Raw genomic sequence first — 16,758 nt, 5'->3', positions numbered from 1 at the left:
ACTCTTTCATCGATCCAATAGCTATCGACGTATCACTTAATCGCAAATCAGTGTATCGCAAGCCAACTCCTTCTCCTTGCTCTGATTGTCGATTAAACAACTTGCATGACATAACCTCCACCGTTGATCTACACTTCGTGGATCCAACAGTCCACAATGATTTCGAGCGGACCAGTAGCACGAGGATTAACCGCCTGAATAAGTGGTTTCCTCTCTCCTCCTTGCTGCTACGTGTCGTTCGATGAGTGGAATCATAGGCCTTTCTTGAAAAACTAGTTACCACTTAGACGACACCCGAAATACCACTTATGGTTCTGTTGTCGCCACCAACAACCCCCCTCTTTGTTTGGTATTAGCAATAACACCAAGCAAATGGGGACCCTTAATAAAAAATTCAAAAAACATTTTATAAAAAAATTTTGTATTCAACTCCCTAAAACTGTATCGCATCGCGAGAAGAGAATGAAACATTTTCCTATGAGCATAATAAGTTGCGAAGAAGCGACGCGAAATTCATCGCATCGCATACATTATGAAGCACTCTTAAATGAAAAAACTTAAGAAATCTCCGACGGCCGATATGCGACGTCACATATCGCAACATCACGTAAGCAGCACACAATGATTGAATGACTAAGTGCGATCTGCGATCTTGGATGCTGCAATCTGCGATGAATGCGATTTGCGATAAATGCGTTCATAAATTTCTGCGATGACACATCTTGACGACGCGATCCGCGATGCTGCGATGCGAGTCGCAGAAATCACCCATCGCAAATTTTCCTCGGCGCAGTATTCAAGGAAAGTTGTCCGTAAAACAAAATTGGGCGCGCGCCTTAAAAGAAATTAATGAATGTACGACAAAGTATTCAAGAAGGACAGTTTTGTGTTTTTCGAAGAGTCAGTTCATTATGGGTTTCATGATTATGCATTCATAAGAGCTTAAAGCTTTCATGTCAATCTTTATTATCATTACTCTTTTCCTTTGCGTAAACTGTAAGACAGGAAATAACATGAAGCAATGTGCAGGAAACATCTAAGGAAAAGAGGAAAGCATCAATGCTCGGAGAACAGAGAAGAGATCCCTTCATAAACGGATGCCGCATGCAACAGGACCACAAATTCTGGAGTATCACTCAACAGATGCTGATGTCAATAGGCCACCCAAAGTTCAGAGTCAAAGGCGCACAAAAGCAACAGGTTTACAAAAGATCCTGAAGCTTATGCCCGGTAAAGGAAAAAGGGCACTAAAGAAGGAAAACGCACCAGAAAAGCCTGGAACAAAAAACGGAAGCAGTTTTCGATGCAGAAAATTGTTCAGAGAGCAAAGTCCCTAACTTGTTCAGTCATTCGCAAGGCTGGAAACCGAAATAGCAAAAGCAGAATCAGTTTGAGAGAAATTTGGGTTATTACCAAGTATACACGCAGTGAATACACCCAGCCAGAGGAAGATTCTCGAAAATATCTTCTAGTTTACCAGAAAGTGGTGCCAACACTTGTTATTTCTATTTTCATAGCTCAAACGAAAGCAGAAGGCGACCAGCCAACTCTTCCTAGGCGAATGTTGCATGCTTGCAACACTAAGGAGCAAATACAGAAATGGTTAGGTATTAGATTCAATTTTTAGAAATAGTTTTGCTTTAGCAGAAGGGCAGTCATTTAAAACTGTATCCTAAATTTATGTAATTAAGTTAATTAGTTAGCAGTATTTAAACCCTTCTCAGGCATTAGGAGAAGGGTCCAGAAATTTGTCAAAAAACTTGTCCTCAGAACATGCACTTTTGCACCCTCGGAGGGGGTTTTGATGAATGGATGGATCAAGGTTTATTAATGTTTGCATTTGATATCTGCTACTCATGTTGCACTTCTGTACTCTTAGTAGATGTTAGAGCAAGGAGAGATAAATCATTGTTGCTTGAAGCTTATGAGTGGAACTAGTCATAAATGGTACTTTTATCTCTTGACCGTTTCCGTTTATATTCTTAAAGTGATATACAGTTTTTAGTTGTTTAGATGTTACTGCATGAATGTGTGAGTTACCATTTGGCACTTTTGTACGGTGGAGTCATTTATTTATGTTTGATATATGAATAACTTATTATGCGATATGTTGTTCACAATTGTTTTGCCTAGCTTTTTATGCAAAGTGGTTTATCTTAATTGATTTCTATTCTTATGATAGCTGAATGATCTTTATTACCAGTTATTGTTTGAAATCTCTTTAGATCGCATAATAGAAGAAATACACCCCGGGTTAGCGTAGATTAGATCTGTTGTTTCTCATTAGATTACAATAGCATAGAGTTAGTTTAAAAGTCTGAACTAAATTAGCTTTAAGTACTCTTAGATCAGCATCATCCAACTCTACACACACACACACCCTTAAATTGGGAAACTGGTCCCATTATCCCCAGTCGGACCCGCTATACCAAACGGATAAGGAGCTGCCAACCAAGGTCCGGACCGGGTGGGTATCCCCCTTGTTGTCGACCCGATTTTCGGGGCTTCAACAAGTTCGAGAAACCACTACCCTCGCGAATTAACTCCCGCGCTCTCCTACCATGTGAAGACCATCGATCTATCCCATCGGACGGTTCTCATTCATTTCTTCCTATGCCACTGATCTTCTGCTTATCAATGGCTTTATGCTTAAACCCTAGGTTCTCTGCCATACTCCGTTTAACACACAGACACTCATATATAACAATATTTCATTAATCAAAGGATCGCCATCAATCCTTACAGTGATCGATGGCTAATCAAACTTGTAACATTTCTAGAAACGGTCCTCACACCATTCCGTCCTTGGTCTTCCTTCGCTGATCACAACCAGGCACTCAAATCTAATGGAATACTAATTCCAATACAATTTGCAGACTACTGCCACACAACAGGCAAACAGTTTAGGCTTCCCTATTCTCTTGCTTGTCTCCTGAGCCTCCTCGATCCATCTTGTCAATCCATCAATGCCTATCTTTAGCAGCCTAACAGAGACAATCCTCTAACAGTTTGCCTGGTGGTAACAACTAAATGTGTTGAGTGTCCCTTTCCTTATTTATCACTCCTTCATTCGCCAAACAATCAGCTAACATGTTAGCTTTTCTTTTCACATGGACAAAGCTTACAGTTCTTAAGGTTTGCAGGTGAGTGTAGATATGGTGAAAGACCTGCGATAGCCTCCAGTGTTTCGACACTTTATCCGGTGATGTACCATTGCATATTTTCTTGGCTGCTCTAATAATCAATTCCGAATCTGCTTCAATGATGACATTGTGTGAATTTGAATCCACCAAGATTTCAAAGCATTGCTCTAAGGCCATGAGTTCCGCCATATTATTAGTGGCCTTCCCCAAGTGGCCATGAAAGATCTCCTTTATTTGACCCTGTTCATCTCTTATAACACCCCCAAAACCAGCTAACCCTGGGTTGCCCTTAAATGCTCCGTCTATGTTGACCTTTAAGAAGCCATGTGGAGAGGGTTCCAAATATTTATATCTGCATTTGTTTTGCGCACACCTTTGATTATGCCCTATGGGCCTAAAGATTGGACACCCAAATATAGTAGAATACACGCATCTTGGGGCAGGGGAGGGTCCTTAGAAAGTTTCCTTAAAAAGCAGCTGACTATGTCTTTGAGCTACCTTAAAATTTGGTAAATTATATGTTGGGGCTTGCTTGCTTTGTTCTTGAAGATCAGATTATTGTGTTCTTTCCAAACATCCTAGATGATAAAGCCTGGAACCAGCATCCAGGCTTTATTAATGATTTCATTCCCTGAGAAGTTTTTCCTCCAATTCTTCAAAGTGTTGGAGATGCTGAGTCTATCCTTATCAGTGTGCGTAAAGATTGAGGCCACCCATTCCCACATGGTATAGGTGAAAGGGCAGAGGTTGAAAAGGTGATCCATCATCTCCTCTTGTGAGCCACAAAGGTAACATTTGGAAGGTCCAATGAAGCCTTTTTTCAGGAGGTTCTCCCAAGTTAAAATTTTCCTTTGATGAACTAGCCAAATAAATAACTTTATTTTCATCCAGTGGGGGCTTTGCCAAAGATTCTTCCAAACTTGATCAGGGTTTAGGTAGTTAAATCCTGTTACTACCTATTTGGCTTCTTTGAGGTTAAAGTTTCCTTCGATGTTCTTTCCCCATCTTAGTTGATCAGGCAAGGAGGATACCGGAATCCTCCTATGCTCTAGATCCTGAGAAAGAGCGTCTTCCTGGGCCTTCAGAGGGCTCTCCTCACTATGGCCTAGATCCTTCCAAATCCTCCATTTTCTATTGTTCCTTACCTCGTCCCAGAAGTCATTTACCATAAGTAGACCTTTATTGTCTGTGTCATTTTTGAGAGCTGCTAATTCCTCCTTGTACAAGTTGGGTTCCTATTGCCAGTTATCCTCCCAAATTGTGTTAGGTTCCTAGCTCGAATCTCCCAGAAACTATGTTGCTGAACAATGCCTTTATTTTCCCAAGAAAGCTTCTAAATGTGGGAGACCTTAATATGCCGTGACATTCTAATGTGATCCTTCTCCTACCAATTCTTGGCATATTTTTTTTTCCAAAGCTTAGCCCAGGGAGTTGCCGATTCCTTGATCCGCCTCCACCAAATTTTAGCTCCCGAAACTCTGCTGAGGGTTTCAGGATCATGAAGCCCCAAGCCACCATATCTCTTGGGTTTGCAGATCTTGTCCCAGGATACTAAAGCCCATTTATTTTTCTCTTCTCCTCTGCCCCATAGAAAATCCCTTTGTATTCTTCTGATCTATTGCTTAATTCCTTTAGGAGCAGGAAGAGCTGAGAGCATGAACATGGGAATTGCTTGTAGGACAGCCTGTGTGAGCACAAGGCGCCCCGCCAAATTTAAAGACCTCCATGTCCATTTTCTGATCTTGTCCTGAAGTTTATTTACTATTGGCTCCCACACTTCCTTTCTTAGACGTTTATCTGTGAGAGGTATGCCCAGATACTTGGAAGGTAGTTGGTCCCTTTGAAACCCAAGAATTCTGATTATGTTTCTCTGAATAGCAATGTCAGTGTTAAAGAAAAAAAAATTTGATTTGTTGAGGCTTATCTTTGTGCCAGCTGCCATAGAAAAGTCATTCAAAATATGTTTGATCGTTTTGGCTTCCCTGACTGTGGGTATGCCCTGCAGCATTATGTCATCCAAAAATTGTTGATGAGTGTTTGCCGCTCCATCGAAGGTGAGTTTGATACCCTCGATTCTTCCTTCAACATTTTCCATTTTAATCGCTCTGCCTAGCCCTCCCATCATGAGAACAAAGAGGAAGGGTGAGAGCAGATCCCCTTGTCTGAGACCTCTAGAGGGTGTGAAGAGTCTTGAAGGAGTGCCATTAAGCAGGATGGAAAAATTGGTCGTGGTAACTAGTGCCATAACCCATCTTATCCAGTTTTGGTCAAAGCCATAGGCTCTTAGAACTGCCCTTATATAAGACCAACTTAGCTTGTCATAAGCTTTCGCTAGGTCCAGCTGAATGATCATACCAGCTTGCTTGTTGCTTTTGAGAGAGTGTACCACCTCATGCACTTGGATGATGTTATTGAGGATTTGTCTTCCTTCCACATAGATCGTTTTCTCCTCTAAGATGAGAGCTGGTAAGAGGGGCTTGAGTCTATTGGCGATCACCTTGGAAATAATTTTATACACCACATTGCATAAAGCTATGGGTCTGAAACCATCCAGAGTCATGGCCTTTTTTTGTTTTTGGATCGAAGCTATGAAGGAAGCATTAAAAGCCTTCAAAACCTTTTTGGATCTTCTTGAGTCTTCCACCACCTCAAGGATATCCTGTTTGACTATTTTCCAGCAAGCTTTGAAGAAGTCTACATTAAATCCATCCTGGCTTGGAGCATTTCCATTTTGCATTTCATTGATCACTTCACTGACCTCCTCTACCGACACTAGCCTGTTAAGATTATGATTGTCCTCTCTGGTAACTAGCTGAGGGATATACTGAGTGAAATGGTTGATGAACCTGGATCTATCCTCCAGAGGCTCCTCTGCTATTTTGAGGAAATGTTTTACAAGGATAGATTCCATGTCTTTATGAGAGATGAGTTCTCTCCCTTGAGAATCTTTGAGCTTTGTGATTTTGTTGTGTGCCTATGATCCATGGTGGATTTATGAAAGAACTTTGTGTTTCTTTCTCCCTCTCTAATCCATCGTATCCTTTATTTCTATCTCCAGAAAATCTCCTCTTGCAAGCACCTATGTTCCCATTCTTCCTGCAAAGAATCAGCTAGCTTTTTCTGCTCCTCAGTAAAGCCCTTTGTGATGCTGATCTAATTGATCTCCTGGAGTTTTTGCTCAGCTTCCCTTTTGGCTTTGAAGGAATTGCTAAATTCCTTTTTGTTCCAATCTTTAAGCCTAGACTTGATATGTTTAAGTTTCTGTTGGAGCAGGAACATTCTAGTGCCTTGAATGTTCAGATCCTCTTTCCAGCGTTTGTCAATATTACTGGTGAATTTAGGGTGAGAGAGCTAGGCATTTTCAAACTTGAAAGGTCTGTTTCTTAGTGTACCCATAAAAGTGGCTTCCAGCTGTACAGGCTAATGGTCGGAACCTCCAAAGGGAAGAATAGAAGCTGTCATGGCAGGGATTGAGAGAAAGAGATCCTCTGAAATAATAAATCTATCTATTTTAGAGGTAACTTGTGAAGCCCCTCCCCTCTTGTTGTTCCAGGTGAAGGTCCCATTTATTGTTTTAGTGTCCACTAACCCCGTGTTCATTATGAAGTTCTGGAAGGCCATGGAGTCTCTGCCTAGCTGTCTGATACCACATTTTTTCTCTGTAAGAGATCTTATCATATTGAAATCTCCTACAACAATCCATGGCATATTAGGGTGTCTTGCTCTTAGTTCCTCAAGAGAGGTGAGAAGAATGAGCTTTTCTTCTTGCTTTTGAGGTCCATAGACATTTGTGATGATGTATATCTCCTTATCACCTAAAGGTTCACATACCAAAGAAAGATAGTTCCTAGATGCCTCAGCATCCAGGATTCCAAATTTTTGAGGATCCCACAGCGTGAAAATCCCCCCCGCTGAGTTTTTTGCTTTAAACTCTAGATACTCATACTTGATTAGCCATTTATTATGAATTTCTCTAATCTTATCCATTGAACATTTTGTCTCCTAGATAAAAATCATATCTGGTTTTTTTCTTTTATTCTATTACTGAGATTTCTTTGGTTCCTTCTATATCCTATGCCTCTAATATTCCAGGTTGTGAGCTTCATTAAGAAAGGTTTGTAAAGGAATAACTGGTGAGACCTATCATCTTACTTGAGTCAATCAATAGTTTCCCACATTCATTTAGCAACTCATTCTGTCTTTTTCTTCCTCTTTTACTGCCTGGGTTCTTTGGAGATTATATGCCCGTTTTTCCTCCATCATCTTGACCCCTCTATGCCCCTGGGTTTCATGATTTCTTTTGACTCTAGATCCCTTCGATTGTGATCTCCATAGGAAGCGTTGTTGAACCCTATCATATTCCTCTTTTGGCAGGGATCTCAATCCTTTGGCCGTCCCTTGTTCCAGAAATTTCTCTAGATCTAGATTTTCCCTATCTAGAATCTCCCACAGTTCATGGTCCTCCGTTCCCACCTCACTTGGAGGCATCTCATGGTCCCTATTTATCTCCATACTGCTTGGTAGATCCTCCTTTTGTTGGTTGTTATCTATGATATCTTCCATGCTATCATCCCTTTCCTTCTCAGTGATAATGTTCTCCATTTCCTGGTTTGTTTCTTTGTTTCCTTCTTCTTCTTCTAGGATCTTAAAGCTATTGTGGCTCGGTTGTCTTTCCTCATTGGTCTTCTTTTGCGGCCATCTTCTGCCTTTCCCTTTGCCCCCAACCTTGGTAAAACCCTCGGGATTTTTATCCACAATGGTTTTCACATATCTCTCCATGTTGTTTGTTGGGCAGTCTCTATATAGATGCCCATGCTCATGGCATTTGTGACACCTGAATGGGATGTGCTCCAGATAAGTCCATTTCCACATATATCCGGGCGAAGGAGGTATATTTTCCTTTCAGAGTCACATCTCAGATCTTTAGAAAATGCCCCAGTTTGTTGCCTATTGTTTTTAGAGATTTTGGTAGCCAATAATCCAGAGGAAGGGAGTATAGTCTAATCCATACCGGTATCGATGTGAATGTATCGTGTTCCGGGAAAAAGTTCATCATCCATGGCCTCATGTAGAAATATGGTCCTCCTTCGAACTCTCTATCTTTATCCTCTAGGCTTGTGAATACTACTGTGAAGAAGCCCTTAGATCCCAGATGAAGGTGTATTTCCCCCTTTGGCTTCCAGTGGCTCCTTATCCATACGTGCAGTGCCCTCTCTGTTGGCCATATCCCCATGAATTTGCATATGATTGCATATTCCGTCATATGATCCTTATGCGCTTGTAGCGCTGGGTCGCTTAAGATGACCCGAGGTATGATGTTCCACTTGGGTTTGCAAACCCCAGTTGTCCTTATGGAATTAGGTTTTTGACTACTACCCTCTTTTTCCTTCTCCTTACTAGCTTCCTGCTGCTGCTTCCCTTCCTGATCATGAGGTTTGCGTTTTCCCAATTTTTCTATGTTTCTTTCCTGTATTGCCTTCTCCAGAGGTTTCTTGAAACTCAACTTTCCCGCGTCCTTGCTTCTATTCGTAACTACTTGACTGTAGGAGGGAGCATCACTCTACCCCTGTGCATCCTGCCATGGTACCCAATGCCTAAACCCTAGCGCCAACCCTAAATCAAGTTGGAGAGCTCGCTACCTTCCACTTCTCCTCGATTCGTAATAACAAAACAAATATTAATCTATATAATTATTATTTGAAATAATATAAATACGGAATGTAAACATTTAAAATTCAAAAATATATAATTATAATTATAATTATAATTTTGAAATAGCAATTAAGATTGTCCTCAAATTATACTTTATACTTTTACATTAAAGTAAAATTTTCCCTACAATATAATGATTGTAGAGAGTGGTGGAACGATACCACGAGGGCTTAGTTAGCTTTTCCTAAGTAGATTTTATTTAAAATATTATGAAAGTTATAATTTTAAATTATTAAATTTATTGTTTAAAATTTTTAAAGATTTCTCTTAATATTATATTTAGAAATACTAGTTTTAGAGTTAAACTTTTTATTTTATATTATAAATTTTTATTTTTTATTCTCTATTAAAGATTTTTGGTATCACATCAGATTTTAGCTGGTAAATAACCGCCTCGTTACACTAAGCCGATGATGACCCCTCATGTCGGTAGTTGGGGGAAATGGCTTATGATTGCATGATTTCCTATTAAACAGAGCGTGTAAACCTTTCAGATAATGCAACTGATTCTACTATGGAAATTTTTGCTGTTATTTAGGTTCGTACTAGTTCTTGTCTGCTATAACTAACTTCTTGTACAGTAGCACCTAACAGTTTGCGGCGTTGAATAAGGTGCATGGCAGAAATCTCGAAGGAATTACCAGATGATTAAGATGGTAGAAATGAAGTCCTTAAATTCTACCCAACTCTCAATTTGTAATTTCAACAATCTTGACATCACCAAATTCCAAGAAAGATGGCAGAAATGGAAGCTAAGTGATTTTAAATAATAACCTGAATCTACTTCCACCATTAATAGTCCTACTGCCAAATTTTTTGACAAAAAAATGTTAGAAGTCCACAATTTTTATCTGCCTGGGCAAATTTACAGCCTCCATAGACAACGCCGTTATTTAGTTTCGTACTAGTTCTTAGCCACAAACGATTGTAGCAACTAACGTTTTGCGGCGCGGAATCACGTGCATGACAGAATTTACCAGATGATTAATATTGTAGAAATGGAGTCCCTGAATTCTACCCAACTCTGAATTTATAATTTCAACAATCTTGGCATTACCAAATTCCAATTCCAAAACAGATGGCAGAAATTGAAAGTATATGATACCACTTATCAAACGCCGCCTTTTTACATTTTTGCTGTTAATTGGTTTTGTGACAATGCAGCGTGTCCGCCATGAATGATAGCCGTTGGAGTCGCTGGGTTGTTTGGGTCATTGATTTCTGAATCCATGACGATGTCAGAGGTAGCTGAGACAGCGTGCAGCTGGGCTACTGGGTATTATAAAAGAAAATTGTAAATGGTAGTTTTGTACTGCATTCCACACATCCATTTCTGTCAAAATGCAGCGCTCGTCGAAATTATGGGCTGCTGCCGCATTCGCGGTGATTCTATTTATGAGCACTGTGTGTGCTGCCTCGAGGGATCCTGCATCAAAGAATGGTGAGAGCAGGAGGCGATCATTGTTGCAGCTTCCCGGCAGTGGTGGGATTGGACTTCCCACAATTCCACCTTTTCATTTTCCTCCATTGCGCGGTTTGGCGCCACCGTCTCTGGGTGGTTCAACCCCGTCTTCCACTTCCACGCTTCTCTGCCCCACCCACTTACACTTACACTTACACTTCCTCGTTTCCACTTCCGGTTCCACTTCCACTTCTACCTCCACTTCCACTTCCACTTCCACTTCCACAACTAGGGGTAGATAAGTATTTCACTTCCACTTCCACAACTAGGGGTAGATAAGTATTTCACTTCCACTTCCACAACTAGGGGTAGATAAGTATTTCGACTACTTTTGGGCTTTGTTTGTTGTTAGGGGTGACATCCATTTCTGATAATAGTGTTAAAGAGATGGATATTAAATAAGAAGTGGTTTCAATGGATCATGATGATTTAGTGATAATAGTAGAGTGTTTGATCAAAGATCCGTACCATGTGTATCTTATTTTGTGATAAATTATGAATGATAATGTTGTTTGAATATGTATTTTATTTTGAAAAATTGCAAATTAAAAGAGAAAATAAGTCCAGCTCCAATCGTATTAAAAATATTGAACAATATTATGCATGTAGGTTCCGGCCTCCCACAACATTATTCTTTACCACATGTTTAGATTAATGCCAATAAGAAATTATACCGCCTTCTATTGGATATTTTGAGCTTCTCATCAGATTCTGTGCTTTAGTTTCTTTAAGTTTTCTTACACTTAAATCACGGGATTTGGAAATATATATAAGAAAACATTTGAAATAGAGGCGGAAAAATATGTGGACATTGACAATGAAAGTAATACTGTTTAGAGTGGAATAACAGATGAACTCAACAACAAAATCTAATGAAAAGTGTTAATGATCTAAGACAATTGAAGTCATTGCTTTGCAACCCCAAACAACAAGATCTAATGACAGGTGATAATGATTTTAATCAATGCAATAATAAGACTAAACTGCATTAGATTCCTTATAATAAAATGCTAACGCCGCAACAAATTTATACAAATTGGTTTAGATTGTATACAAACAAGAGAAATATGCATGACTTAGTGTGCATAAGAGGAATTATATGAGTTTTGGCGGAGATAAGTTCCTTATAAAACAAATGTTGTATGTTTGATTTAAAAGAAAAAATCATTTCACTCTTTTATGCAAATCTTTCTTTCTCCTATGAAAGGGATAATGATCTTGCTAATAAATCCATGAATATGGAATCAACTTGTTTGTGTCATCCAAGGGAAGGACAAGGATTTTCTTTTTTCTATTTTAAATGAAAAACCTAATACTTACATTACAAAAAGGGACGTAACTACAAGCATTTCCTGTGGTGAAAGAACACCAGTACAGAGCTTCACAACTTTGACCATGATATAAGGTCGTAATCCACTCCATAGCATCATGGAGTTCAATCAAGGAAAGTAGATATCTACTCCCTCAAATCAAATCCATCCGACTAAGACAATCAATCTAGGTAAAACTTAAGACAATCAATTTGGGTAAAATTTAAGACAATCAATCTAGTTAAAACTTATAAACATGTAGAGGATTGTTGGTAGGTCTTTAAGTAAACAAATGATATATGGCCAAGGGCATGACTTTTTGGATCCATTAGAATCTTCCCATGCACACATGACACAATTTGGTGCGAATTGCAAATTATAATTAGTCCTTTTGGAGTTACGGCACAATGTAGGCGGCAGAGTTTGTCTTGGAAAATGACTAGATACATGCAGTTGAAAATGCATTTAACATTGGACTTTTAGATGCTTTATTTTTTGAACTGGATGGCCCTGGATTAAGATTTATATTGTGTATGCCCCATTAGCTGAAATGCACCACATTTTTTTTATTTATTCTTTCTCTTTCATGTTTGTAAATATGTTACTAGAAGTGAACAATTTGAATTTTGTATCTTTTTCCTTGGCCATGTCTAGGGCTCAGACATAATATTGCTCCAAGCAAGGTTTTTTCAATAGATAGCATGTTCTGACAATGTATGATGGTAAACAATGTGAGGGGATGTAATAAATCGTTTTTTACTGAGTTTATGTAGTTATAGCAAAAGATCAAGTAGAAAATCCATTTCGAGATTGAGTTTACCTAGTTCCACACACAGAGGCAAAAGCGGTTCAAGTATCAGTATTGACCAATTGTAATGACCTTAAAGTGGTGTATGAGTTTTCTGACATCAAAGCAATAAGTGAAAGTATGTTATTTTTGCAAGGTTCAATTCCCTAATTTGAAATTTACAATGAGTGTAGCATTTTTATTTGAAGTTCAAATATTTACAATGGGATGGTCTATTGTAGCCTAGCCTTAGTACATAAGACTTATTCTTTATGAATGGAAAGGTTCTTGTTCATATAATGCATGTTGAGTAATGTTTTAGTCATGAAATTTATTAAAAATATGTTTTATAACATTTATATTGATATGCACAAAATGCATTGTTATTCTTTTGGAACAGTATGATGATCCCTGCAGAGTCTATGCATTAGAGAGTGTTACTTTTTCAACCTCAATGACTAACTCAAAATTGTTTGGTACTTTCGTGTCTAAAATAGGTTAGCTCTTAAGTAAATTTTAACGACACCTGTATTTTAGAGTTTATGTTTCATATTCTATCCTTTCCAAGATCTTGCATTAACTTCATTTTGATAAAAGTAACTTTTTTTTCTTCCATTACAACATAGATCTTTGCTAATGGGGTTTCATAAAACATCATAACAACAACTGAAGACCAGACAATCAATCAACAGACATCCCTAAGAACCAAGATTGTTCATCAAAAGAATAATACACATGCATAATTTCAATATGTAACAGATCTAGAAAATAATTTATCATCAGTGCTTTTACTTAAAATCATTAGGATGTAACAAATTAGAACTACATAATTTTATTTCTTCTAATAGTTCGTTTTATAAGCTCATATTACTAGCATTTTTGATATTTTATATGAGATACCTACAAGCATAAATTGATGCCTTACAACCCTTTTATTTCATTTCATGGAACAACCTTATTACTTCTTCAACCTACCCCATCCAACCAAAACTATCAATTAGAGCAGCATAAGTGTGCAAATTAGGTTGAATTCCTCTTCCAACCTTCTCTTGAAAAAGAATCAAACACAAATATAATTGATCAAACTTACTAAAATTGTTTATTAATGTATTGTAGGTTATAATATTAGGTACATGTCCCAAGTCCCTCGTAGTCAAAAAGTCATGAAATGTTGCATCTACCTGGCCTTCCTTGTCAACAATATAAAAAATATCATTATAGGAGACTACGTCTCGTTTTCACTTCCAATGCTTCGTAAATTCAAAGAGTCCAAGAGATGATTTTATTTTCCCTATTTCAACAAACGCATCGATAAGTTTGTTTAGCACTGTAGTATTGCAAACAAAGCTCTCCAACAACTCCCTGAAAAAGTCATAGACTACTCCTGTATCTCCCACCTTTGCAAATGCCGTGCATAAAGCAAAATAACACATATAATCTAGAGATTTATTAGCTAACAAATCCTTAAAGATAGGACACGCAAAACTAAAGTTCCCAGCTTCCCTTGCAGCAGTAAAAAAAAAAAATGTAAACAGCCACGTTCAGAACAACACCTTCATTCCTCAATACTGCAAATAAATAGTGAGCAGTGGTTAATTTCTTAGCTTTGATGAGCTTTTTAATTAGGGAAACAAACATATTTGTGTTGGAGACAATTTTAAACTTGAAAAGAAGTCATTTGAAAACATCTTCACTCTCATCCCCTTCTTTAACAAGGGTATCGACAAGCGCTGATAAACATGAATCATCTGCATTCTTCCTCCATTGAACATATCATTCAATGCTTTGCACAATTATGACTCAAATGTACTTCTAACTAAACGCAGATCATATCATCCTTTGTTTGAATGTCGTTAGTGTTCAAGTTACAAAAGCTTCTATCCAACAAATAACATTATATCCCAATCTGGGAAAAACATTTATATTGAAACATTTTCATTAAAATAAATGTGTACTTCCAAAGACATCATTTATAATAATATGTTAGATTTGTTTACAGGTGGTTAACATAATTTTTGTTTTTGTTGGCTCGACCCATAGGGATTTGAACTTTGTCTCTCATGGTTCATGTAATACTTCATAACATGGCAATCGTCAATTGAGTTTCAGCCTGTGGGCTAAGTGGTTGACGTATTTTTAGATTAAGAATTGCAACATGATTTCCAATGTAGTCTTAAATAAACAAGGATCAAAACCTTGGGCTATGAGTTTTTAGTTTGTGGTTGGTATGGAGCACCACCACGTAAACAGCCCAAGTTCAAATTGTGAAGGTTGGGGAACCTATTTTGGAGTCATAAATTAGAAATTCGTAATTCTAAGTCAAAATGAATTAAAAAGTACCTATTCTGGAGACAACAATAATTCCTAATTTTGGAACTGCTCATTTTAGAACAATAATTAATACTAAAAAGTCATGAGAACAATGTATGCATAACTAGAGGAATGTTGTTAACCATGCTCCTTCCTTAACTATTGTGCCTCTCTTTTGACTTGTTATCTCATCGCTGAAACACACCATCTACTATGGGGGAATGACTAAGAAGTAAAACATACTTTCAAACAATAGTGTATCAATGAAAGGTATATCCCTCAGTGATAACATCTGAGTGGAAGGTAGAACTAACTTTTTTCACAAAGTGGTTGTTAAGGAGATTGACATCAATTTAATTAATTATTGATTACCATAAATGAGGTAAATAACAAGTCCAATAAATATTTTTGGCCCTGAAAGCTTGGGTAGGAAAGGATGTTGTGTGTGAAAAGCTTTACTTCTTCCAAATTGCTATTTATGAACTTGTATCTGCAAACACAAATATTCTTCCCATACAAAACTTGATCTTGAGGGACTACTTGAGGTTGTCCAACAATATAAATAACTGGAAGTTTGTAGTTTATATTACATAACATTTAAATCTTTAAATTGGCGATATAATTTAGAAATATAAGTTAAGTGAATGTAATCAAATGGATTGATGTTATAACAATACATTATCAGTCAATACTTTATATTGGTGAAATTAAACTTTTCAATTTGGGATTGAACCATGAACATCAGGTAAACAAGAACTAATTCCTAGTAGGCTCAAGAAAATGAAATGAAGGCATTAAAATTAGGAGAGACGGTGCTTCAAGTAAACTTAGGAGAGAAGAAATTTCAATGTCTTCATCTTATAACTATTATGAGCAAAGAAAATGAGAGAGAGGGCTCATGCAAAGCTTGATAAAACTCGATTCCTAAAAGCAAAAAGCAACTAGAGAGATTTATGAGGCTGCAATAACTACTATGGTGATAACCTACATATCCTACCAATGCCAATTTTTGTGGCCTATGCAATATCAGTCTCCTTCACTAAGTAGGTTCTTGTCATCTATTTCTGATTTCTAGGTAGAAGGTGGTGCAAATTATGAAAATTCTCATGGAAAGGTGTTACCAGAAATTAGAATGATGAGGTACTTGCACCTTCCCAATCTAGTGGTCATAGATATTGATGAGGACAATCATGATAAGATGCAGATGTTGTTATTTGAAGTCAAATATCTTGTTTTAATTCCTAGTTCATCTCATGAAACATCAAAAGCTAACGGCTAGCTTTATGGTCCTATTAGCATAACGGTGTAAAGCTTTATTAATTCCTCCACAAAGATTGCACCCAATTAATGAGAGTTTTTTTTTAGGAAATGAATCATGAAGCCATGTGAATGTAGAATAATGTAAATCTAAATTTAAATCAGTACATTTTCTTGTTATGGATGTCTTTTCATTGAGATACATAAAATTAGCATTATAAAATTGATATATGGCCTATTATATGTTTGAAATAGGGACACCACACTCATCAACATCTCTAGTTTTCTCGAACTCTTACTGAACGAAGAGGTTGGTATGGGTTTGTCTTTATGATCCCAATTAATTGAATAGTATGCCTTTGCAGTAGCATATTGCAAGACATTTTAAGAAGAGTCCTATAGACATCTTGAATAGAAGAATTTGAATGCCAATGTGATAAGATAACAATCAAAAGCTCAACCATGGATTCAACAGGTGCAAGGAATTAAATTTTAAATAAGCACTTTGTCTCCAAATAAGCATCTTCAATGAGAAATAAGGTATTTGAATGCCTTTTGAAAGAAGATATATGAAAAAAATACAACAATTTTAATGTCTTCATCTCCTTTTCTTAAGAGGAGTAGAAGCTATAAGATGAAGACATTAATTTTTTTGTATTTTTTGTTATCTCCTCTTTCAAAAGGCATTCGAGTACCTTATTTCTTGTTGAACTCGTGGATTCCTCATATAACGACTAAAATGATTAATGACATTTTCCATATTTGCAGCTTCGACAG

This window comes from Pinus tabuliformis, chromosome 2_1 (genome assembly GCF_031772625.1).
Source record: "Pinus tabuliformis cultivar Carrire ecotype Pingquan chromosome 2_1, CPIR1, whole genome shotgun sequence".
NCBI lineage: Eukaryota > Viridiplantae > Streptophyta > Pinopsida > Pinales > Pinaceae > Pinus > Pinus tabuliformis.
Note: the sequence above shows the minus strand (reverse complement) of the source record.